Here is a 23082-nt window from a genome sequence, read left to right on the forward strand (position 1 = left end):
TTTCCTTTTTTTCCCTAGAGGCTATGGAAATTAATGGGATGGAGATTGGAGATAACCTGTGCCGGTGCATCCTCTGTGTAATGTGCACAGAGTTTCATTCCCCAAAACCTCTCAGCAAAAGATCACACTGTGACATGTTAGTAGCCTGTGCCTGTGTCTTTATTTTGCGCAGGAACGTATTTCTACCTCTTTTGCTCCTCCCAGGTGGAAGGGTCTGTGTGGATCCTGAACCAGAAATTACCCTTTTTGAACATTATGGTGTGGCACAGGGAGCACACTGGGTCGAGGTTTGTTGTAAATCTTTCGCCTTTTACTAAAGATTTCCGTGGAGGAGGACGTTGTGAGTTTATTGTATTTTTGGGTGCTCTGCTCACAGCAGAGCTGCGTAACTTTGGTCAATTGCAGAAAATCTTTCATTATGGTCTGGTTTGTCGCGAGGTGTTCAGTAACGATGGTCGCTTCCGAAGCACCGCTTTATGAGGCTTCGAAACTTTTCAAAATCTCTCGTTTCGAATCAATTTGCTCGGAGCTTGTTTCAAACTGGCCAAGTCACGTGATTTTAGCAAACGAGGCTTCATTACGTCATAACTCTTTCGAAACGTTTCGAAAATCCGATGGATCACCACTAGGGGGAGTTGGTCACAAATGACCAGTGTCTAATATGGTCAGGTAAACTCGGGTCAGTTTTATTACGCAAGTTCATAAAACATGCATCCTTCTGGCTAGTAACACTACCATTTTGTTTACTTTTTGTTGATAGACAGATTTAATGACAAAAATGTGCATAATTAAAAGGGGAGATGGTTTTAATGATTTGTTTGCCCTAAATACAACTGAAAAACACACAATACACTTTTAATTATGTCTTAATAAGGTTAAATAATTTTTTTAAACATGTTTTAATACAAATCTTGCTATTATTTTGTAAAATAAAGTGTAAAATGTTTGGAAAGATCTGCTTTAACACTATTTTGACCAGCAGGTGTCGCCAGCGAGTGTGGTGTTTCGAACGCTTCGAAGAACTGAATCAATTTCCGAAGCGATTGGTTCAATAGATTCGAAGCTTCGAAAAGTTTCGTTGCTCCCATCACCAGTGTTCAGTGGCTTTAAACAAAGGAGACTTGTGCCTCCAACATAGGGACGGCGAGAGGTGCGAAAACGTCAAACGAACAGCAGCGCTCAGCTCGTGCATTAAATCTTACATTTCAATCGGCACTCCAGAAACAAAGCAAACCTCCCCGTCGGGGAATCGAACCCCGGTCTTCCGCGTGACAGGCGGAGATACTGTCCACTATACTAACGAGGACTTCTCTCTCTCGCACGGGCATCACGCCGGCCAACCTCCCCTTCGAAAGAGGACTCTTGGGATTCTGTGGTTATCAAGTTACAGACACCAGCAGGAGGCGAGGAAGGGAATCGACTGAATCCATGATCAATTCAGTGCAGCTCTAAAACAACAGTTGGTTCAGGACATTCACAGGTCCTGTTGAGCAACACCTTTCTGCCTGCGTTGGTGGTATAGTGGTGAGCATAGCTGCCTTCCAAGCAGTTGACCCGGGTTCGATTCCCGGCCAACGCATTGCTTTTTGCTCGACCACACTGTGAGAACGAGAGCAACGCAGCGCACTTCTTCAGCCGATTTTGATGCGTAAAGGTGGCTCGTGCAAGTTGTTTGAGAAGTCAAACGAAAAGGACGTCTCCCCGTCGGGGAATCGAACCCCGGTCTTCCGCGTGACAGGCGGAGATACTGTCCACTACACTAACGAGGATCTTACGCCCAGGGTGAGTCGTCGAGCCGGATCCCCAATCCAAAAGGCAGCATATAACACACGCTCCCCATTTGTGAGGACAGCCTTCCTGTTTATTCCCCCTGTATTTTTGTTTATTTTGTCTGCTTGTTTATATTTTAAAAAGTTTCTTTACCTTCTTTTTTAAAAAGCATTCCCTGCTTCTGCCCCAGCCAACTACCTTCCTTACCCCAAAATCAGTAAACCCCTTAGATCGGTACTTTAAAAGGACAACCCTACCCCATTCTGAACCTCAATCCATCCCCTTGCTTTTTTACTATTTACCTGAAATAAATTAACCATAAACTACACCCTGCCCTAACACCAGCTATCATAATCCCAAAAAGAATTTTTGAAGTGAAAATGATCTATTAAGCTGAAGGTCTTAGACCTTGTTCTTCTGTTGGGGCCCTTTCTTTTTCCTTTTTTTCCCTAGAGGCTATGGAAATTAATGTGATGGAGATTGGAGATAACCTGTGCCGGTGCATCCTCTGTGTAATGTGCACAGAGTTTCATTCCCCAAAACCTCTCAGCAAAAGATCACACTGTGACATGTTAGTAGCCTGTGCCTGTGTCTTTATTTTGCGCAGGAACGTATTTCTACCTCTTTTGCTCCTCCCAGGTGGAAGGGTCTGTGTGGATCCTGAACCAGAAATTACCCTTTTTGAACATTATGGTGTGGCACAGGGAGCACACTGGGTCGAGGTTTGTTGGACATAACACAAGTTTTCCTTCAACTACGTATAAATCTTTCGCCTTTTACTAAAGATTTCCGTGGAGGAGGATGTTGTGAGTTTATTGTATTTTTGGGTGCTCTGCTCACAGCAGAGCTGCGTAACTTTGGTCAATTGCAGAAAATCTTTCATTATGGTCTGGTTTGTCGCGAGGTGTTCAGTAACGATGGTCGCTTCCGAAGCACCGCTTTATGAGGCTTCGAAACTTTTCAAAATCTCTCGTTTCGAATCAATTTGCTCGGAGCTTGTTTCAAACTGGCCAAGTCACGTGATTTTAGCAAACGAGGCTTCATTACGTCATAACTCTTTCGAAACGTTTCGAAAATCCGATGGATCACCACTAGGGGGAGTTGGTCACAAATGACCAGTGTCTAATATGGTCAGGTAAACTCGGGTCAGTTTTATTACGCAAGTTCATAAAACATGCATCCTTCTGGCTAGTAACACTACCATTTTGTTTACTTTTTGTTTATAGACAGATTTAATGACAAAAATGTGCATAATTAAAAGGGGAGATGGTTTTAATGATTTGTTTGCCCTAAATACAACTGAAAAACACACAATACACTTTTAATTATGTCTTAATAAGGTTAAATAATTTTTTTAAACATGTTTTAATACAAATCTTGCTATTATTTTGTAAAATAAAGTGTAAAATGTTTGGAAAGATCTGCTTTAACACTATTTTGACCAGCAGGTGTCGCCAGCGAGTGTGGTGTTTCGAACGCTTCGAAGAACTGAATCAATTTCCGAAGCGATTGGTTCAATAGATTCGAAGCTTCGAAAAGTTTCGTTGCTCCCATCACCAGTGTTCAGTGGCTTTAAACAAAGGAGACTTGTGCCTCCAACATAGGGACGGCGAGAGGTGCGAAAACGGCAAACGAACAGCAGCGCTCAGCTCTTGCATTAAATCTTACATTTCAATCGGCACTCCAGAAACAAAGCAAACCTCCCCGTCGGGGAATCGAACCCCGGTCTTCCGCGTGACAGGCGGAGATACTGTCCACTATACTAACGAGGACTTCTCTCTCTCGCACGGGCATCACGCCGGCCAACCTCCCCTTCGAAAGAGTACTCTTGGGATTCTGTGGTTATCAAGTTACAGACACCAGCAGGAGGCGAGGAAGGGAATCGACTGAATCCATGATCAATTCAGTGCAGCTCTAAAACAACAGTTGGTTCAGGACATTCACAGGTCCTGTTGAGCAACACCTTTCTGCCTGCGTTGGTGGTATAGTGGTGGGCATAGCTGCCTTCCAAGCAGTTGACCCGGGTTCGATTCCCGGCCAACGCGTGGCTTTTTGCTCGACCACATCGTGAGAACGAGAGCAACGCAGCGCACTTCTTCAGCCGATTTTGATGCGTAAAGGTGGCTCGTGCAAGTTGTTTGAGAAGTCAAACGAAAAGGACGTCTCTCCGTCGGGGAATCGAACCCCGGTCTTCCACGTGACAGGCGGAGATACTGTCCACTATACTAACGAGGATCTTACGCCCAGGGTGAGTCGTCGAGCCGGATCCCCAATCCAAAACGCAGCATATAACACACGCTCCCCATTTGTGAGGACAGCCTTCCTGTTTATTCCCCCTGTATTTTTGTTTATTTTGTCTGCTTGTTTATATTTTAAAAAGTTTCTTTACCTTCTTTTTTAAAAAGCATTCCCTGCTTCTGCCCCAGCCAACTACCTTCCTTACCCCAAAATCAGTAAACCCCTTAGATCGGTACTTTAAAAGGACAACCCTACCCCATTCTGAACCTCAATCCATCCCCTTGCTTTTTTACTATTTACCTGAAATAAATTAACCATAAACTACACCCTGCCCTAACACCAGCTATCATAATCCCAAAAAGAATTTTTGAAGTGAAAATGATCTATTAAGCTGAAGGTCTTAGACCTTGTTCTTCTGTTGGGGCCCTTTCTTTTTCCTTTTTTTCCCTAGAGGCTATGGAAATTAATGGGATGGAGATTGGAGATAACCTGTGCCGGTGCATCCTCTGTGTAATGTGCACAGAGTTTCATTCCCCAAAACCTCTCAGCAAAAGATCACACTGTGACATGTTAGTAGCCTGTGCCTGTGTCTTTATTTTGCGCAGGAACGTATTTCTACCTCTTTTGCTCCTCCCAGGTGGAAGGGTCTGTGTGGATCCTGAACCAGAAATTACCCTTTTTGAACATTATGGTGTGGCACAGGGAGCACACTGGGTCGAGGTTTGTTGGACATAACTCAAGTTTTCCTTCAACTACGTATAAATCTTTCGCCTTTTACTAAAGATTTCCGTGGAGGAGGACGTTGTGAGTTTATTGTATTTTTGGGTGCTCTGCTCACAGCAGAGCTGCGTAACTTTGGTCAATTGCAGAAAATCTTTCATTATTGTCTGGTTTGTCGCGAGGTGTTCAGTAACGACGGTCGCTTCCGAAGCACTGCTTTATGAGGCTTTGAAACTTTTCAAAATCTCTCGTTTCGAATCAATTTGCTCGGAGCTTGTTTCAAACTGGCCAAGTCACGTGATTTTAGCAAACGAGGCTTCATTACGTCATAACTCTTTCGAAACGTTTCGAAAATCCGATGGATCACCACTAGGGGGAGTTGGTCACAAATGACCAGTGTCTAATATGGTCAGGTAAACTCGGGTCAGTTTTATTACGCAAGTTCATAAAACATGCATCCTTCTGGCTAGTAACACTACCATTTTGTTTACTTTTTGTTTATAGACAGATTTAATGACAAAAATGTGCATAATTAAAAGGGGAGATGGTTTTAATGATTTGTTTGCCCTAAATACAACTGAAAAACACACAATACACTTTTAATTATGTCTTAATAAGGTTAAATAATTTTTTTAAACATGTTTTAATACAAATCTTGCTATTATTTTGTAAAATAAAGTGTAAAATGTTTGGAAAGATCTGCTTTAACACTATTTTGACCAGCAGGTGTCGCCAGCGAGTGTGGTGTTTCGAACGCTTCGAAGAACTGAATCAATTTCCGAAGCGATTGGTTCAATAGATTCGAAGCTTCGAAAAGTTTCGTTGCTCCCATCACCAATGTTCAGTGGCTTTAAACAAAGGAGACTTGTGCCTCCAACATAGGGACGGCGAGAGGTGCGAAAACGGCAAACGAACAGCAGCGCTCAGCTCGTGCCATAACTCTTACATTTCAATCGGCACTCCAGAAACAAAGCTAACCTCCCCGTCGGGGAATCGAACCCCGGTCTTCCGCGTGACAGGCGGAGATACTGTCCACTATACTAACGAGGACTTCTCTCTCTCGCACGGGCATCACGCCGGCCAACCTCCCCTTCGAAAGAGGACTCTTAGGATTCTGTGGTTATCAAGTTACAGACACCAGCAGGAGGCGAGGAAGGGAATCGACTGAATCCATGATCAATTCAGTGCAGCTCTAAAACAACAGTTGGTTCAGGACATTCACAGGTCCTGTTGAGCAACACCTTTCTGCCTGCGTTGGTGGTATAGTGGTGAGCATAGCTGCCTTCCAAGCAGTTGACCCGGGTTCGATTCCCGGCCAACGCATTGCTTTTTGCTCGACCACATCGTGAGAACGAGAGCAACGCAGCGCACTTCTACAGCCGATTTTGACGCATAAAGGTGGCTCGTGCAAGTTGTTTGAGAAGTCAAACGAAAAGGACGTCTCTTCGTCGGGGAATCGAACCCCGGTCTTCCGCGTGACAGGCGGAGATACTGTCCACTATACTAACGAGGATCTTACACCCAGGGTGAGTCGTCGAGCCGGATCCCCAATCCAAAACGCAGCATATAACACACGCTCCCCATTTGTGAGGACAGCCTTCCTGTTTATTCCCCCTGTATTTTTGTTTATTTTGTCTGCTTGTTTATATTTTAAAAAGTTTCTTTACCTTCTTTTTTAAAAAGCATTCCCTGCTTCTGCCCCAGCCAACTACCTTCCTTACCCCAAAATCAGTAAACCCCTTAGATCGGTACTTTAAAAGGACAACCCTACCCCATTCTGAACCTCAATCCATCCCCTTGCTTTTTTACTATTTACCTGAAATAAATTAACCATAAACTACACCCTGCCCTAACACCAGCTATCATAATCCCAAAAAGAATTTTTGAAGTGAAAATGATCTATTAAGCTGAAGGTCTTAGACCTTGTTGTTCTGTTGGGGCCCTTTCTTTTTCCTTTTTTTCCCTAGAGGCTATGGAAATTAATGGGATGGAGATTGGAGATAACCTGTGCCGGTGCATCCTCTGTGTAATGTGCACAGAGTTTCATTCCCCAAAACCTCTCAGCAAAAGATCACACTGTGACATGTTAGTAGCCTGTGCCTGTGTCTTTATTTTGCACAGGAACGTATTTCTACCTCTTTTGCTCCTCCCAGGTGGAAGGGTCTGTGTGGATCCTGAACCAGAAATTACCCTTTTTGAACATTATGGTGTGGCACAGGGAGCACACTGGGTCGAGGTTTGTTGGACATAACTCAAGTTTTCCTTCAACTACGTATAAATCTTTCGCCTTTTACTAAAGATTTCCGTGGAGGAGGACGTTGTGAGTTTATTGTATTTTTGGGTGCTCTGCTCACAGCAGAGCTGCGTAACTTTGGTCAATTGCAAAAAATCTTTCATTATGGTCTGGTTTGTCGCGAGGTGTTCAGTAACGATGGTCGCTTCCGAAGCACCGCTTTATGAGGCTTCGAAACTTTTCAAAATCTCTCGTTTCGAATCAATTTGCTCGGAGCTTGTTTCAAACTGGCCAAGTCACGTGATTTTAGCAAACGAGGCTTCATTCATCATAACTCTTTCGAAACGTTTCGAAAATCCGATGGATCACCACTAGGGGGAGTTGGTCACAAATGACCAGTGTCTAATATGGTCAGGTAAACTCGGGTCAGTTTTATTACGCAAGTTCATAAAACATGCATCCTTCTGGCTAGTAACACTACCATTTTGTTTACTTTTTGTTTATAGACAGATTTAATGACAAAAATGTGCATAATTAAAAGGGGAGATGGTTTTAATGATTTGTTTGCCCTAAATACAACTGAAAAACACACAATACACTTTTAATTATGTCTTAATAAGGTTAAATAATTTTTTTAAACATGTTTTAAATAATTTTTTTAAACATGTTTTAATACAAATCTTGCTATTATTTTGTAAAATAAAGTGTAAAATGTTTGGAAAGATCTGCTTTAACACTATTTTGACCAGCAGGTGTCGCCAGCGAGTGTGGTGTTTCGAACGCTTCGAAGAACTGAATCAATTTCCGAAGCGATTGGTTCAATAGATTCGAAGCTTCGAAAAGTTTCGTTGCTCCCATCACCAGTGTTCAGTGGCTTTAAACAAAGGAGACTTGTGCCTCCAACATAGGGACGGCGAGAGGTGCGAAAACGGCAAACGAACAGCAGCGCTCAGCTCAAGCCATAACTCTTACATTTCAATCGGCACTCCAGAAACAAAGCAAACCTCCCCGTCGGGGAATCGAACCCCGGTCTTCCGCGTGACAGGCGGAGATACTGTCCACTATACTAACGAGGACTTCTCTCTCTCGCACGGGCATCACGCCGGCCAACCTCCCCTTCGAAAGAGGACTCTTGGGATTCTGTGGTTATCAAGTTACAGACACCAGCAGGAGGCGAGGAAGGGAATCGACTGAATCCATGATCAATTCAGTGCAGCTCTAAAACAACAGTTGGTTCAGGACATTCACAGGTCCTGTTGAGCAACACCTTTCTGCCTGCGTTGGTGATATAGTGGTGAGCATAGCTGCCTTCCAAGCAGTTGACCCGGGTTCGATTCCCGGCCAACGCATTGCTTTTTGCTCGACCACATCGTGAGAACGAGAGCAACGCAGCGCACTTCTTCAGCCGATTTTGATGCGTAAAGGTGGCTCGTGCAAGTTGTTTGAGAAGTCAAACGAAAAGGACGTCTCCCCGTCGGGGAATCGAACCTCGGTCTTCCGCGTGACAGGCGGAGATACTGTCCAATATACTAACGAGGATCTTACGCCCAGGGTGAGTCGTCGAGCCGGATCCCCAATCCAAAACGCAGCATATAGCACACGCTCCCCATTTGTGAGGACAGCCTTCCTGTTTATTCCCCCTGTATTTTTGTTTATTTTGTCTGCTTGTTTATATTTTAAAAAGTTTCTTTACCTTCTTTTTTAAAAAGCATTCCCTGCTTCTGCCCCAGCCAACTACCTTCCTTACCCCAAAATCAGTAAACCCCTTAGATCGGTACTTTAAAAGGACAACCCTACCCCATTCTGAACCTCAATCCATCCCCTTGCTTTTTTACTATTTACCTGAAATAAATTAACCATAAACTACACCCTGCCCTAACACCAGCTATCATAATCCCAAAAAGAATTTTTGAAGTGAAAATGATCTATTAAGCTGAAGGTCTTAGACCTTGTTCTTCTGTTGGGGCCCTTTCTTTTTCCTTATTTTCCCTAGAGGCTATGGAAATTAATGGGATGGAGATTGGAGATAACCTGTGCCGGTGCATCCTCTGTGTAATGTGCACAGAGTTTCATTCCCCAAAACCTCTCAGCAAAAGATCACACTGTGACATGTTAGTAGCCTGTGCCTGTGTCTTTATTTTGCGCAGGAACGTATTTCTACCTCTTTTGCTCCTCCCAGGTGGAAGGGTCTGTGTGGATCCTGAACCAGAAATTACCCTTTTTGAACATTATGGTGTGGCACAGGGAGCACACTGGGTCGAGGTTTGTTGGACATAACTCAAGTTTTCCTTCAACTACGTATAAATCTTTCGCCTTTTACTAAAGATTTCCGTGGAGGAGGACGTTGTGAGTTTATTGTATTTTTGGGTGCTCTGCTCACAGCAGAGCTGCGTAACTTTGGTCAATTGCAAAAAATCTTTCATTATGGTCTGGTTTGTCGCGAGGTGTTCAGTAACGATGGTCGCTTCCGAAGCACCGCTTTATGAGGCTTCGAAACTTTTCAAAATCTCTCGTTTCGAATCAATTTGCTCGGAGCTTGTTTCAAACTGGCCAAGTCACGTGATTTTAGCAAACGAGGCTTCATTACGTCATAACTCTTTCGAAACGTTTCGAAAATCCGATGGATCACCACTAGGGGGAGTTGGTCACAAATGACCAGTGTCTAATATGGTCAGGTAAACTCGGGTCAGTTTTATTACGCAAGTTCATAAAACATGCATCCTTCTGGCTAGTAACACTACCATTTTGTTTACTTTTTGTTTATAGACAGATTTAATGACAAAAATGTGCATAATTAAAAGGGGAGATGGTTTTAATGATTTGTTTGCCCTAAATACAACTGAAAAACACACAATACACTTTTAATTATGTCTTAATAAGGTTAAATAATTTTTTTAAACATGTTTTAATACAAATCTTGCTATTATTTTGTAAAATAAAGTGTAAAATGTTTGGAAAGATCTGCTTTAACACTATTTTGACCAGCAGGTGTCGCCAGCGAGTGTGGTGTTTCGAACGCTTCGAAGAACTGAATCAATTTCCGAAGCGATTGGTTCAATAGATTCGAAGCTTCGAAAAGTTTCGTTGCTCCCATCACCAGTGTTCAGTGGCTTTAAACAAAGGAGACTTGTGCCTCCAACATAGGGACGGCGAGAGGTGCGAAAACGGCAAACGAACAGCAGCGCTCAGCTCAAGCCATAACTCTTACATTTCAATCGGCACTCCAGAAACAAAGCAAACCTCCCCGTCGGGGAATCGAACCCCGGTCTTCCGCGTGACAGGCGGAGATACTGTCCACTATACTAACGAGGACTTCTCTCTCTCGCACGGGCATCACGCCGGCCAACCTCCCCTTCGAAAGAGGACTCTTGGGATTCTGTGGTTATCAAGTTACAGACACCAGCAGGAGGCGGGGAAGGGAATCGACTGAATCCATGATCAATTCAGTGCAGCTCTAAAACAACAGTTGGTTCAGGACATTCACAGGTCCTGTTGAGCAACACCTTTCTGCCTGCGTTGGTGGTATAGTGGTGAGCATAGCTGCCTTCCAAGCAGTTGACCCGGGTTCGATTCCCGGCCAGCGCATTGCTTTTTGCTCGACCACATCGTGAGAACGAGAGCAACGCAGCGCACTTCTTCAGCCGATTTTGATGCGTAAAGGTGGCTCGTGCAAGTTGTTTGAGAAGTCAAACGAAAAGGACGTCTCCCCGTCGGGGAATCGAACCCCGGTCTTCCGCGTGACAGGCGGAGATACTGTCCAATATACTAACGAGGATCTTACGCCCAGGGTGAGTCGTCGAGCCGGATCCCCAATCCAAAACGCAGCATATAGCACACGCTCCCCATTTGTGAGGACATCCTTCCTGTTTATTCCCCCTGTATTTTTGTTTATTTTGTCTGCTTGTTTATATTTTAAAAAATTTCTTTACCTTCTTTTTTAAAAAGCATTCCCTGCTTCTGCCCCAGCCAACTACCTTCCTTACCCCAAAATCAGTAAACCCCTTAGATCGGTACTTTAAAAGGACAACCCTACCCCATTCTGAACCTCAATCCATCCCCTTGCTTTTTTACTATTTACCTGAAATAAATTAACCATAAACTACACCCTGCCCTAACACCAGCTATCATAATCCCAAAAAGAATTTTTGAAGTGAAAATGATCTATTAAGCTGAAGGTCTTAGACCTTGTTCTTCTGTTGGGGCCCTTTCTTTTTCCTTATTTTCCCTAGAGGCTATGGAAATTAATGGGATGGAGATTGGAGATAACCTGTGCCGGTGCATCCTCTGTGTAATGTGCACAGAGTTTCATTCCCCAAAACCTCTCAGCAAAAGATCACACTGTGACATGTTAGTAGCCTGTGCCTGTGTCTTTATTTTGCGCAGGAACGTATTTCTACCTCTTTTGCTCCTCCCAGGTGGAAGGGTCTGTGTGGATCCTGAACCAGAAATTACCCTTTTTGAACATTATGGTGTGGCACAGGGAGCACACTGGGTCGAGGTTTGTTGGACATAACTCAAGTTTTCCTTCAACTACGTATAAATCTTTCGCCTTTTACTAAAGATTTCCGTGGAGGAGGACGTTGTGAGTTTATTGTATTTTTGGGTGCTCTGCTCACAGCAGAGCTGCGTAACTTTGGTCAATTGCAAAAAATCTTTCATTATGGTCTGGTTTGTCGCGAGGTGTTCAGTAACGATGGTCGCTTCCGAAGCACCGCTTTATGAGGCTTCGAAACTAAATAATTTTTTTAAACATGTTTTAATACAAATCTTGCTATTATTTTGTAAAATAAAGTGTAAAATGTTTGGAAAGATCTGCTTTAACACTATTTTGACCAGCAGGTGTCGCCAGCGAGTGTGGTGTTTCGAACGCTTCGAAGAACTGAATCAATTTCCGAAGCGATTGGTTCAATAGATTCGAAGCTTCGAAAAGTTTCGTTGCTCCCATCACCAGTGTTCAGTGGCTTTAAACAAAGGAGACTTGTGCCTCCAACATAGGGACGGCGAGAGGTGCGAAAACGGCAAACGAACAGCAGCGCTCAGCTCAAGCCATAACTCTTACATTTCAATCGGCACTCCAGAAACAAAGCAAACCTCCCCGTCGGGGAATCGAACCCCGGTCTTCCGCGTGACAGGCGGAGATACTGTCCACTATACTAACGAGGACTTCTCTCTCTCGCACGGGCATCACGCCGGCCAACCTCCCCTTCGAAAGAGGACTCTTGGGATTCTGTGGTTATCAAGTTACAGACACCAGCAGGAGGCGAGGAAGGGAATCGACTGAATCCATGATCAATTCAGTGCAGCTCTAAAACAACAGTTGGTTCAGGACATTCACAGGTCCTGTTGAGCAACACCTTTCTGCCTGCGTTGGTGGTATAGTGGTGAGCATAGCTGCCTTCCAAGCAGTTGACCCGGGTTCGATTCCCGGCCAACGCATTGCTTTTTGCTCGACCACATCGTGAGAACGAGAGCAACGCAGCGCACTTCTTCAGCCGATTTTGATGCGTAAAGGTGGCTCGTGCAAGTTGTTTGAGAAGTCAAACGAAAAGGACGTCTCCCCGTCGGGGAATCGAACCTCGGTCTTCCGCGTGACAGGCGGAGATACTGTCCAATATACTAACGAGGATCTTACGCCCAGGGTGAGTCGTCGAGCCGGATCCCCAATCCAAAACGCAGCATATAGCACACGCTCCCCATTTGTGAGGACAGCCTTCCTGTTTATTCCCCCTGTATTTTTGTTTATTTTGTCTGCTTGTTTATATTTTAAAAAGTTTCTTTACCTTCTTTTTTAAAAAGCATTCCCTGCCTCTGCCCCAGCCAACTACCTTCCTTACCCCAAAATCAGTAAACCCCTTAGATCGGTACTTTAAAAGGACAACCCTACCCCATTCTGAACCTCAATCCATCCCCTTGCTTTTTTACTATTTACCTGAAATAAATTAACCATAAACTACACCCTGCCCTAACACCAGCTATCATAATCCCAAAAAGAATTTTTGAAGTGAAAATGATCTATTAAGCTGAAGGTCTTAGACCTTGTTCTTCTGTTGGGGCCCTTTCTTTTTCCTTATTTTCCCTAGAGGCTATGGAAATTAATGGGATGGAGATTGGAGATAACCTGTGCCGGTGCATCCTCTGTGTAATGTGCACAGAGTTTCATTCCCCAAAACCTCTCAGCAAAAGATCCCACTGTGACATGTTAGTAGCCTGTGTCTTTATTTTGCGCAGGAACGTATTTCTACCTCTTTTGCTCCTCCCAGGTGGAAGGGTCTGTGTGGATCCTGAACCAGAAATTACCCTTTTTGAACATTATGGTGTGGCACAGGGAGCACACTGGGTCGAGGTTTGTTGGACATAACTCAAGTTTTCCTTCAACTACGTATAAATCTTTCGCCTTTTACTAAAGATTTCCGTGGAGGAGGACGTTGTGAGTTTATTGTATTTTTGGGTGCTCTGCTCACAGCAGAGCTGCGTAACTTTGGTCAATTGCAGAAAATCTTTCATTATGGTCTGGTTTGTCGCGAGGTGTTCAGTAACGATGGTCGCTTCCGAAGCACCGCTTTATGAGGCTTCGAAACTTTTCAAAATCTCTCGTTTCGAATCAATTTGCTCGGAGCTTGTTTCAAACTGGCCAAGTCACGTGATTTTAGCAAACGAGGCTTCATTACGTCATAACTCTTTCGAAACGTTTCGAAAATCCGATGGATCACCACTAGGGGGAGTTGGTCACAAATGACCAGTGTCTAATATGGTCAGGTAAACTCGGGTCAGTTTTATTACGCAAGTTCATAAAACATGCATCCTTCTGGCTAGTAACACTACCATTTTGTTTACTTTTTGTTTATAGACAGATTTAATGACAAAAATGTGCATAATTAAAAGGGGAGATGGTTTTAATGATTTGTTTGCCCTAAATACAACTGAAAAACACACAATACACTTTTAATTATGTCTTAATAAGGTTAAATAATTTTTTTAAACATGTTTTAATACAAATCTTGCTATTATTTTGTAAAATAAAGTGTAAAATGTTTGGAAAGATCTGCTTTAACACTATTTTGACCAGCAGGTGTCGCCAGCGAGTGTGATGTTTCGAACGCTTCGAAGAACTGAATCAATTTCCGAAGCTTCAATCGATTCGAAGCTTCGAAAAGTTTTGTTTCTCCCATCACCAGTGTTCAGTGGCTTTAAACAAAGGCGACTTGTGACTCCAACACAGGGACGGCGAGAGGTGCGAAAACGGCAAACCAACAGCAGCGCTCAGCTCGTGCCGTAACTCTTGCATTTCAATCGGCACTCCAGAAACAAAGCAAACCTCCCCGTCGGGGAATTGAACCCCGGTCTTCCGCGTGACAGGCGGAGATACTGTCCACTATACTAACGAGGACTCCTCTTTCTGCATGGGCATCACGCCAACCAACCCCATACGGAAATGTAATATATGTGAATATATGAAATATCCCTATATGAAATATATGGTAATATAAAGTAGAAACATATATGTACATATATGTACAACTATATATGACACCTATTCGAAAATGGAACAATTTCATATATTGACATATATGTCTATCCCATACAAATATATGTATATGTGTGCAAAAAACATACATAGACATTTATGTCATCTATATAATTATTTATATATGTGACATGCATGACTTCACATACTGTATATGTCTAATGTATGTTGCATACATATACTTATCATATATCATAAAATAATTAAATTTGAACCGTGGTTTTTATCTACTTTTTGCATGTTTCAGACCACAGGTAGGACGTACAACCCATTCACACAACTTAACACAGAAACACAATTTATTATTTGTGATGTACCTGATGAGTCCAGTCGGGCCTCGAACCCGGGTCCTCACGTTGAAAATCACCTTCACTATCCACTGATTCACCCAGTCGTTGGATGGGAGGGGCTTACAACTTAAGCTATTTGTGTGTTACTGAAGTAGGCGCTGTTTAGCTTGTATTTTACAGTGTTCGTTTTATTATTCCTCCTGTTTTCATTTTATGCAGGGGTACACAGTGCAAATTTAGCCCTAGTGCATTGTTCAAATTTAATTGATCCACTAAATTAAACATCTGTAAAAATGTATCAGATTATTTTTTCACTTTTTTGCATAAATTTTTTAGTCAGTACTGATCAAAACTACCAAATTTTTACAAAAATTCCATGATTTTAACTCTTTAGTTGCCAAGTTCATAAGTGGATTTGGGGAAAAACTAAATGACAAATTTTCAATACAAAAAGTGATTGTAGACTGGATCTTTTTTAACCTTTTTCGCAGTCTTGGGCATGTCAAATATAAAGTAAAAACATTGGCTTTTGATTATTGTTTTCTTCCTCATTTATTGTTAGTGGCTGTTTTTGCCCCATTGACTTCCATTATAACCACATTTTTTGATTGCAGAGCAAAGACACCTTGTTATCATGCATTTTTTAATGTTGGTGTTTTTTACTTTTGCAAAGAGGTCAAATTTGTCATTTTTACTGTTGATCACCATGTGGCACCATTAACCCTTTAGTAGACCTGTGCTGTGCAGAGCTTAATTTCTAGCTTGTACATTGAGTAATATGGGGGCTGTTTCCCGGACAGGGATTATCTTAATCCAGGACTAGGCCTTAGTTTAATTAGGAAATATAACTAGTTTTAACAAACATGCCTTACTAAAAACATTACCTGTATGCATTTTGAGGCAAAACAAAGGGCCCTGATGTATTTTAAGATATGTCAGTGCAAGTTGTTTTCAGTTTGGACAGCTCTTAAAAATGTTTTAGTCTAGGACTAGTCTAATCCCTGTCCGGGAAACCGCCCCCATGGAGTACAACTCCATAATAAAAGTATAGTATTGTGTGTGTATTTGTGCACATACGTGCGTGCGAGTGTGTTTTAAAATCATCCTGATCCAGTAATAGGCTACTTTATGACTTTATGATCTGGTAAATTGACACGATCACATGAATTTTTGCAGTGTTTATCGCATATTGAGACAGAAAAGAGACGGCTTTCATCTCTAATGAATATAACCATATAATAACCATGTTTTCTACAGGTTGATTTAGCCTAAATATTATAACTAAAACTATAGTGCACAATAGTAGGCCAATGTTGTATAGTATGGTTTAATAAGTTTGAAAAGTTTAGCATACTATAGTATAAAGCATATAGTGGGGATTGTCAGTGAAATGTACACACTCAGAAAAAAAGTACAAATGCCACTGAGGTGGTTTTTCAAAAAGTAACTTACACCCTATTTGTGCGTGGTATTAGTATAATTAAATGTACATATTAGTACTATACCACATGAACCAACATGTATTCATATCTGTACCTAGTGACAGCTTTTCTTCTGAGACTGCAGTTTACTAAAATAACTAGTATTTTTTCACATGGTTTATTATATTTTGATTATAGTGAGACAATGATACATTTGTGGTTAATATGGTTTAACTACAAAACCCTGGGTATTCATAATCTGACATTTCACTGTGCATTCCTAAACCCTACCCTTACGATCACTAACCATGGTTTTACTACAGTTAAAACCAAAAACCATGGTTCCTGTATTAAAACCATGGTTCTCTCTAAACCCCACTTTTAACCCTAGGTTAAGGAGCATTTCACATTTGTAATTTAGAAGCAGGGTTATCCCTGAAATTAACCCAGGGTTATGAAACACTCCTCAGAAGCACGGTTAGCCCTGTTTTTGTGGGATTAACCCCGCATTGCGGTGCCAAATGCATGCAGTTTGAAACTAGGCAGGGTTATAATGTTGTGACCCTAATAATTTTTAAACAATATATTTACAGACCTATATAGGCTATGTTGTTTTAACCGCCCCCATGGAGTACAACTCCATAATAAAAGTATAGTATTGTGTGTGTATTTGTGCACATACGTGCGTGCGAGTGTGTTTTAAAATCATCCTGATCCAGTAATAGGCTACTTTATGACTTTATGATCTGGTAAATTGACACGATCACATGAATTTTTGCAGTGTTTATCGCATATTGAGACAGAAAAGAGACGGCTTTCATCTCTAATGAATATAACCATATAATAACCATGTTTTCTACAGGTTGATTTAGCCTAAATATTATAACTAAAACTATAGTGCACAATAGTAGGCCAATGTTGTATAGTATGGTTTAATAAGTTTGAAAAGTTTAGCATACTATAGTATAAAGCATATAGTGGGGATTGTCAGTGAAATGTACACACTCAGAAAAAAAGTACAAATGCCACTGAGGTGGTTTTTCAAAAAGTAACTTACACCCTATTTGTGCGTGGTATTAGTATAATTAAATGTACATATTAGTACTATACCACATGAACCAACATGTATTCATATCTGTACCTAGTGACAGCTTTTCTTCTGAGACTGCAGTTTACTAAAATAACTAGTATTTTTTCACATGGTTTATTATATTTTGATTATAGTGAGACAATGATACATTTGTGGTTAATATGGTTTAACTACAAAACCCTGGGTATTCATAATCTGACATTTCACTGTGCATTCCTAAACCCTACCCTTACGATCACTAACCATGGTTTTACTACAGTTAAAACCAAAAACCATGGTTCCTGTATTAAAACCATGGTTCTCTCTAAACCCCACTTTTAACCCTAGGTTAAGGAGCATTTCACATTTGTAATTTAGAAGCAGGGTTATCCCTGAAATTAACCCAGGGTTATGAAACACTCCTCAGAAGCACGGTTAGCCCTGTTTTTGTGGGATTAACCCCGCATTGCGGTGCCAAATGCATGCAGTTTGAAACTAGGCAGGGTTATAATGTTGTGACCCTAATAATTTTTAAACAATATATTTACAGACCTATATAGGCTATGTTGTTTTAGAAATCTAGACATAAAACATATTGATATCATATGGTTGGAGCATACAGTATCATGTAAAAATCCATCTTATATGGTTGTAAAATACAAACCCATATAAGAATTATAAACATATAAAATATACATATTTTAAATATATGTATTTAAATAAATTTTAATATGAGTATTCCAAATAGGTTTAAAACATATCTCTTCGTATATCAAGAGTATCTATATATGTTATATTATTATATGTATTTATATACATTTTAATATGAGTATTTCATATAGGTTTAAAACATATATCTCATATATCAAGAGTATCTATATATGTGATATTCATATATGTATTTATATACATTTTAATATGAGTATTTCATATAGGTTTAAAACATATATCTTCATATATCAAGAGTATCTATATATGTGATATTAATATATGTATTTATATACATTTTAATATGAGTATTTCATATATGTTTTAAACCTATATATTCATATATCCAGAGGATCTATATATGTGATATTAATATATTGCATATATATGTAACATATATGCCAAGATCGGTTTTGATATAGGGACATATATGTCATATTTTACATTTCTGTACCTCCCCTTCGAAAGATTACTCTTGGGATTCTGTGGTTATCAAGTTACAGACACCAGCAGGAGGCGAGGAAGGGAACTAAATAGCAAACAGGGGGAGAGCAAATTGGCATCAGGTGTTGAACGCAGGTGAAAGGAATGAAGCGGGAGGAGGAGCGCCCAAGTGACAGACGTGCACGTGAAGGCTGTCAAAACACAAAACACTTAATGAACTTGTAACTTGCTATTGGATCCCGTTTTCACTCGCCTGACATATTGTTGATAAAAGGCAAGGACAGAATCCGATCAACACATCAACACACCAACTGGCCCAAAGACAAATGGCACAACATTTTGTGGCCTGATGAGAGTAAAATTGTTCTTTTTTTCTTCTAGTGGTTATCGACAGGACCTCAGGGACCCCCAGACACTGAATTCAAGCAACAGTACACTGTAAAAATAGTTAAACAAGATAGTACAAAAGTCATAGTATGGGGATGTTTTTTATACTACCATGTTTGGCCTATTTATTGTATACAAGGGAACATGAATCAGTTTGAATACATCAGAATACTTGAAGAGATTATGTTGCCCTTTGCAGAAGAGGAAATTCCACTAAAATGGGTGTTTCAACAAGACAACAACCCCAAACACACAAGCAACAGGGCAAAATGTCTTGTCTTGGTTCCAGACAAAAATTATTGAGGTTATAAAGTGTCCAGCTTAATCCTCTGACATATACCCCATTAAAAATGTGTGGGGTGACAAAAATGCAGTTTCTGAAGCAAAACCTAAACTTTGATAAGAACTGTGGATCCTGGGCTAAAATATGTTTCTAGGTGACAGATGTTGGTTGACTCGATTTGACACAGATGTGCATCGGTTATCAACAACAATGGTTATGCAACTAAATATTAGTAATTCAATAGTTTAAAGTGAAGTTAAATCTTAAGAAATATCTTTAGTTTTAAGTGTCTATAGAGAAAAATGTTTGTCACGGAGTGACCAAATGCAGGCGGAACGAAAAATGGCGGAAATAGTTCCGCCAGGATCGATTTCCACAAACACCCGACCGGTTCCGGCTACTCCGGGCAAGAACAATCAAGATTTATATCGATCAGGTGTGTAAAGTGAATGTGGCGATTGGCTTTCAGAAGAAGAGGAGGCTCATAAATAGGGCAGCAAAGAGATCAGAAGCGTGAAGTTGTTGTTCCGGTGTGTGTTGGGATTTTGGTGGTAGGGCTGGTGTGAAGGAGACGTTTTATGTGGATTACAGGCTGGGTGAAGGAACTACGGATATTGGGCTGAACTCAATTCAGAGATAAGTGGAAGATCATACATGCTGCAGTGTTGTTGTGTTCCTGTTAAGTGTATTTAAGGAACTGGAGATGTCGAATGGACGTAACAAGTGAGTTTAGAGAGAGGAAGCGGAGATGGAGGATTAAAACATCTGTTATGAGGTACTGTGCACAGAGAGAAACAGTGTGATCTATCAGAACCCCTTCTGTGATGTACTGCTATCCTTATCTCTGCCCTACCACTGTCTGAGTTCGTCTGTGTAGTAGCATCAAGTGCTTATTCATCCCCCCAGTCTGTTTCAGTCACTGTGTGTGTGGGAATAGTAGAGGAGAAGGCGGAGTCCTGGGATCGTGGCATCTACGCCTTCACATGCTGTTCTCCTGCCTCTGTCGTCTGTTCATCCAGGTCTCCGATCCCGCCGAAGCTGTGATACTGACCCTAGTGCACTGTGAGTGTGAAGATTGTGGTGGGTGATTGTATTGAAGTGAGTACATGTCACAGGCCGGAGCAGACCACAGACTATGTGCGTCACGCTCCTCCCAAAGTTCCACCTCGAGGAGGTCCCAAAAGCACCCCAATGACCAAGCAAACGGGAGATGAGTAAAATATAAAACTGTAACTTTATTTAAATTAATTAAAATCAGAAGGGGGGATGGGGAAGGGAGTCTAAAATATCTCTTCTCGCCCTCAGGGGGAACTACAGGGCAGGGGACGTTGGAGGGGAGAAGTCTGTTCCGTGAGGCCAGGGGATAGCAGGGCAAGGGCCGGGCGGAGCTCCTTCGTCCTCGGCCCACCTCCTGCGTTGAAGGACTCCTCGTTGCTCCTTGTTCTCCTGAGGGTAAAGTAAACACAAGGTAAGTATGGCATTGGGCTTAAATCAGAACAGTGTCTCCTTCCTTGGTATCTTCTTCTTTACAGGTGTTCTAGACTTGCAAGTCGTTGCTGGGTAAGTTTAGCTTTAGCTCGTGACACAGTAAGTATCTTCCTCTTTCTACAGGTTTTCAGAGATTGCGAAGTAAGAGTGTCATCAACTAGGCACTGGCGTACTACAGAACTGAAACCATACATCACCACCACCATCCGGCGCCCTTCTGGCGCTTAGCTGTGGCCGACGCGGCGGCGTCTCGATGAATGGGAATTCAGAATGGCAGAGACCGCAAGTCCTCTTCCCTTTCTCCTAGGCAGGCGAAGATCTAGACGAAAGAGCAGTCTTTAACATGCATTTGTCACATCCAGCGTATATACGGCGCCCGGACCCTCTGTCCCCCTTAGCAGCTCCCCTGCCGCTAGGTGGTCGAGTAAACTACTGTATTCATCACAGTACCTCACTTTGTGGCTCCGTTTGACTCCTGCTGGACACGGTCACGTGGCGTGTTTGATTTGGCTGGGCATGCACAGTCGTGGCGGCTCCCGGTGGTCTCCACAGAGGTCTGACCCATCCTGAGGTGAGTACAAACGTCAAGGACACGGCACAACACTACAAAGCTTTGGCGTACTCAATATATATCACTCACTCGTTGTACAGCACACACTCCAGTGAATAGTTAAGGTCCGTACTCCTCTCGTGGCGGGACCAGCTCTGGGTAAGGGACAAAGGTCTGGATCGCTACGGCGAGCGGTGTCCCAACCGGGCTTGAAGGCCTTGCTGTCCAGTGTTAACACAACACACGTCTTCCGGCTCGCCCACCTGTCATCTACACCTTGTGGGGCCGCTCATAAACAAAACGCACTCTCCTTTAACACTGTAAGTTTCTCTCATACACCAATGCTTTCGGTTACTCACGACTGGGGTGTCTCTAATCGGCCTCTCTTTCCACTTCCTCCTCCTCCATAGCGTCCTCCAATGTAAACAGCTCCGTTGGTACGACTCCCCCAGACCTTCGTGTAAACACAACGGTAACAGGGGTATTAATATGTTCATACAACTCCGGTGCTCACCCCTTCTTGTCTTTAAGCTGTTTCTCTCTTACACAGATCCTAGAGCGTTTGCTCAATGCTGACTTCCTGTACTCAGAGTCTCGACCCAGCAGATGCTCACAGCGCCTGTCCAACGCAACCAAACACTCCAACTTCCTACAAACAACCATGCCGTCCTTTCGCCCAGACCAGCCCCGCACTCTTTCCGCCCGCTTCCTAGCGGTCGCCGGATCAGCAGGGCCTGCGGTCTCTTCAGAGGCTGATGTTTGTTATGCTGCCCAAGGCAGAAGTTGACTCGCCCGAAATCGACTCCCTTTCTGCATCTTCAGTCCACCTTTTATGTCCCTATCAATCATAGGGACCGCCCAGTCAGTGATCGCTCCCTCATTTGCGCATCTGTAATGAATTTAGCTTGATGTTGTCACCATGGAGAACCAGGAAGTAAACGGGCGTTTTAAAAATTTGGTCCGGGCGGAACCTCTCCTCTCCATTTTTGGTTCCGCCCTAAAAGTCACTCCGTGACATACACGTGGAGAATTGTCATGCTGTGCTGTCTTCAGTGTTTGTCAGTAATCACATCCTATGCGAGAAATGAGCCCTGTGTACGAGGAGCCGAGTACGAGGACGGCTGTTTCAAACCTGTACACGATCAAAGGACCGGTTTCACCCTCCTATGCCTGTATAAAGAGGTGTCGTATGTTCTGCTGTATATCTAGTGGAGTTGATAAACGTGAGTGAAGTGTGTTTTCTGCTACCAGCCTACAGGTCCAGAGCCAAGGGCTCGTATCGACGTGGGACTGTTTCCACTGACCGTTGGGAAGTGAAAGTGTCTGAAAGTTCTCCGTAAGTCTGCTTGCAAGCGGAACGCTACGATTTGGTTGTGGCCACACACGTTTCCTCCACCCGTCTGTGCTTTGAAGAGCTCGAGCCCGGTGCATCCACCTGCTTGCCGTAAGTTAAGTTTACTTGAATACTCACCTGTAAAACCTCCTTGTCTGCCAAAGTTAAAGCCCATTTTTTTTACACCAGTTTTATAAAAAACAATCTTAGACTTTGTATGGCCTTTTTTATTATTTTTTTTAAGCAGCACTAATTATTCTAGACATTGAATAACGAAGATGACAACATACAGTTACATGTTTTATTCTCCATTCTTGAACAATAACCTCTTTCAGATCCTGGATGGAAAAGTGATGTTCTGCTTGTCTTTTTAGAACTCCCCATAACTCAACCTGGGGTTGAGGTCTTACTCACTTTTACCCTGTGCTTCTTCTAAAATGAATTATTGACCTTAGATGTGTGTTTTGGATCACAATCATGTTAAAAGATTGCCCAGTGACCAATGGCACAGAGTGATGGTAGCATCTTCTCTTTAAATATTTCACAGTACATCTGTGTATTCATGATGCCACCTTTAAAATTCAACTCTCCAACACCTGCAGCACTCATACAAGCCCACAGAA

The 23082-nt window shown here is 42.3% G+C and overlaps 18 non-coding genes across 18 annotated transcripts; 12 read left to right on the forward strand and 6 right to left on the reverse strand.

Annotated features, from left to right (window-relative positions):
- The first annotated feature begins 272 nt into the window (after positions 1–272).
- LOC141367573 (U5 spliceosomal RNA) lies at positions 273–383 on the forward strand. Its single transcript, XR_012371925.1, has one exon. It is a non-coding gene; the product is annotated as a U5 spliceosomal RNA (small nuclear RNA).
- Positions 384–1234: 851 nt separating this feature from the next.
- Positions 1235–1306, reverse strand: trnad-guc (transfer RNA aspartic acid (anticodon GUC)). Its single transcript has one exon. It is a non-coding gene; the product is annotated as a tRNA-Asp (tRNA).
- Positions 1307–1507: 201 nt separating this feature from the next.
- trnag-ucc (transfer RNA glycine (anticodon UCC)) lies at positions 1508–1579 on the forward strand. The gene has a single exon. It is a non-coding gene; the product is annotated as a tRNA-Gly (tRNA).
- Positions 1580–2505: 926 nt separating this feature from the next.
- LOC141367544 (U5 spliceosomal RNA) lies at positions 2506–2619 on the forward strand. Its single transcript, XR_012371896.1, has one exon. It is a non-coding gene; the product is annotated as a U5 spliceosomal RNA (small nuclear RNA).
- An 851-nt stretch (positions 2620–3470) lies between these two features.
- Positions 3471–3542, reverse strand: trnad-guc (transfer RNA aspartic acid (anticodon GUC)). Its single transcript has one exon. It is a non-coding gene; the product is annotated as a tRNA-Asp (tRNA).
- Positions 3543–4740: 1198 nt separating this feature from the next.
- Positions 4741–4855, forward strand: LOC141367527 (U5 spliceosomal RNA). Its single transcript, XR_012371879.1, has one exon. It is a non-coding gene; the product is annotated as a U5 spliceosomal RNA (small nuclear RNA).
- An 851-nt stretch (positions 4856–5706) lies between these two features.
- trnad-guc (transfer RNA aspartic acid (anticodon GUC)) lies at positions 5707–5778 on the reverse strand. The gene has a single exon. It is a non-coding gene; the product is annotated as a tRNA-Asp (tRNA).
- Positions 5779–5979: 201 nt separating this feature from the next.
- trnag-ucc (transfer RNA glycine (anticodon UCC)) lies at positions 5980–6051 on the forward strand. Its single transcript has one exon. It is a non-coding gene; the product is annotated as a tRNA-Gly (tRNA).
- A 925-nt stretch (positions 6052–6976) lies between these two features.
- Positions 6977–7091, forward strand: LOC141367528 (U5 spliceosomal RNA). Its single transcript, XR_012371880.1, has one exon. It is a non-coding gene; the product is annotated as a U5 spliceosomal RNA (small nuclear RNA).
- An 874-nt stretch (positions 7092–7965) lies between these two features.
- On the reverse strand, positions 7966–8037 carry trnad-guc (transfer RNA aspartic acid (anticodon GUC)). The gene has a single exon. It is a non-coding gene; the product is annotated as a tRNA-Asp (tRNA).
- A 201-nt stretch (positions 8038–8238) lies between these two features.
- On the forward strand, positions 8239–8310 carry trnag-ucc (transfer RNA glycine (anticodon UCC)). Its single transcript has one exon. It is a non-coding gene; the product is annotated as a tRNA-Gly (tRNA).
- Positions 8311–9235: 925 nt separating this feature from the next.
- On the forward strand, positions 9236–9350 carry LOC141367529 (U5 spliceosomal RNA). Its single transcript, XR_012371881.1, has one exon. It is a non-coding gene; the product is annotated as a U5 spliceosomal RNA (small nuclear RNA).
- An 851-nt stretch (positions 9351–10201) lies between these two features.
- Positions 10202–10273, reverse strand: trnad-guc (transfer RNA aspartic acid (anticodon GUC)). The gene has a single exon. It is a non-coding gene; the product is annotated as a tRNA-Asp (tRNA).
- A 201-nt stretch (positions 10274–10474) lies between these two features.
- trnag-ucc (transfer RNA glycine (anticodon UCC)) lies at positions 10475–10546 on the forward strand. Its single transcript has one exon. It is a non-coding gene; the product is annotated as a tRNA-Gly (tRNA).
- A 925-nt stretch (positions 10547–11471) lies between these two features.
- On the forward strand, positions 11472–11586 carry LOC141367530 (U5 spliceosomal RNA). The gene has a single exon (XR_012371882.1). It is a non-coding gene; the product is annotated as a U5 spliceosomal RNA (small nuclear RNA).
- Positions 11587–12052: 466 nt separating this feature from the next.
- On the reverse strand, positions 12053–12124 carry trnad-guc (transfer RNA aspartic acid (anticodon GUC)). Its single transcript has one exon. It is a non-coding gene; the product is annotated as a tRNA-Asp (tRNA).
- A 201-nt stretch (positions 12125–12325) lies between these two features.
- On the forward strand, positions 12326–12397 carry trnag-ucc (transfer RNA glycine (anticodon UCC)). Its single transcript has one exon. It is a non-coding gene; the product is annotated as a tRNA-Gly (tRNA).
- A 919-nt stretch (positions 12398–13316) lies between these two features.
- LOC129449375 (U5 spliceosomal RNA) lies at positions 13317–13431 on the forward strand. The gene has a single exon (XR_008646123.1). It is a non-coding gene; the product is annotated as a U5 spliceosomal RNA (small nuclear RNA).
- The last annotated feature ends 9651 nt before the right edge of the window (positions 13432–23082 follow it).

This window comes from Misgurnus anguillicaudatus, chromosome 10 (assembly GCF_027580225.2).
Source record: "Misgurnus anguillicaudatus chromosome 10, ASM2758022v2, whole genome shotgun sequence".
Lineage (NCBI taxonomy): Eukaryota > Metazoa > Chordata > Actinopteri > Cypriniformes > Cobitidae > Misgurnus > Misgurnus anguillicaudatus.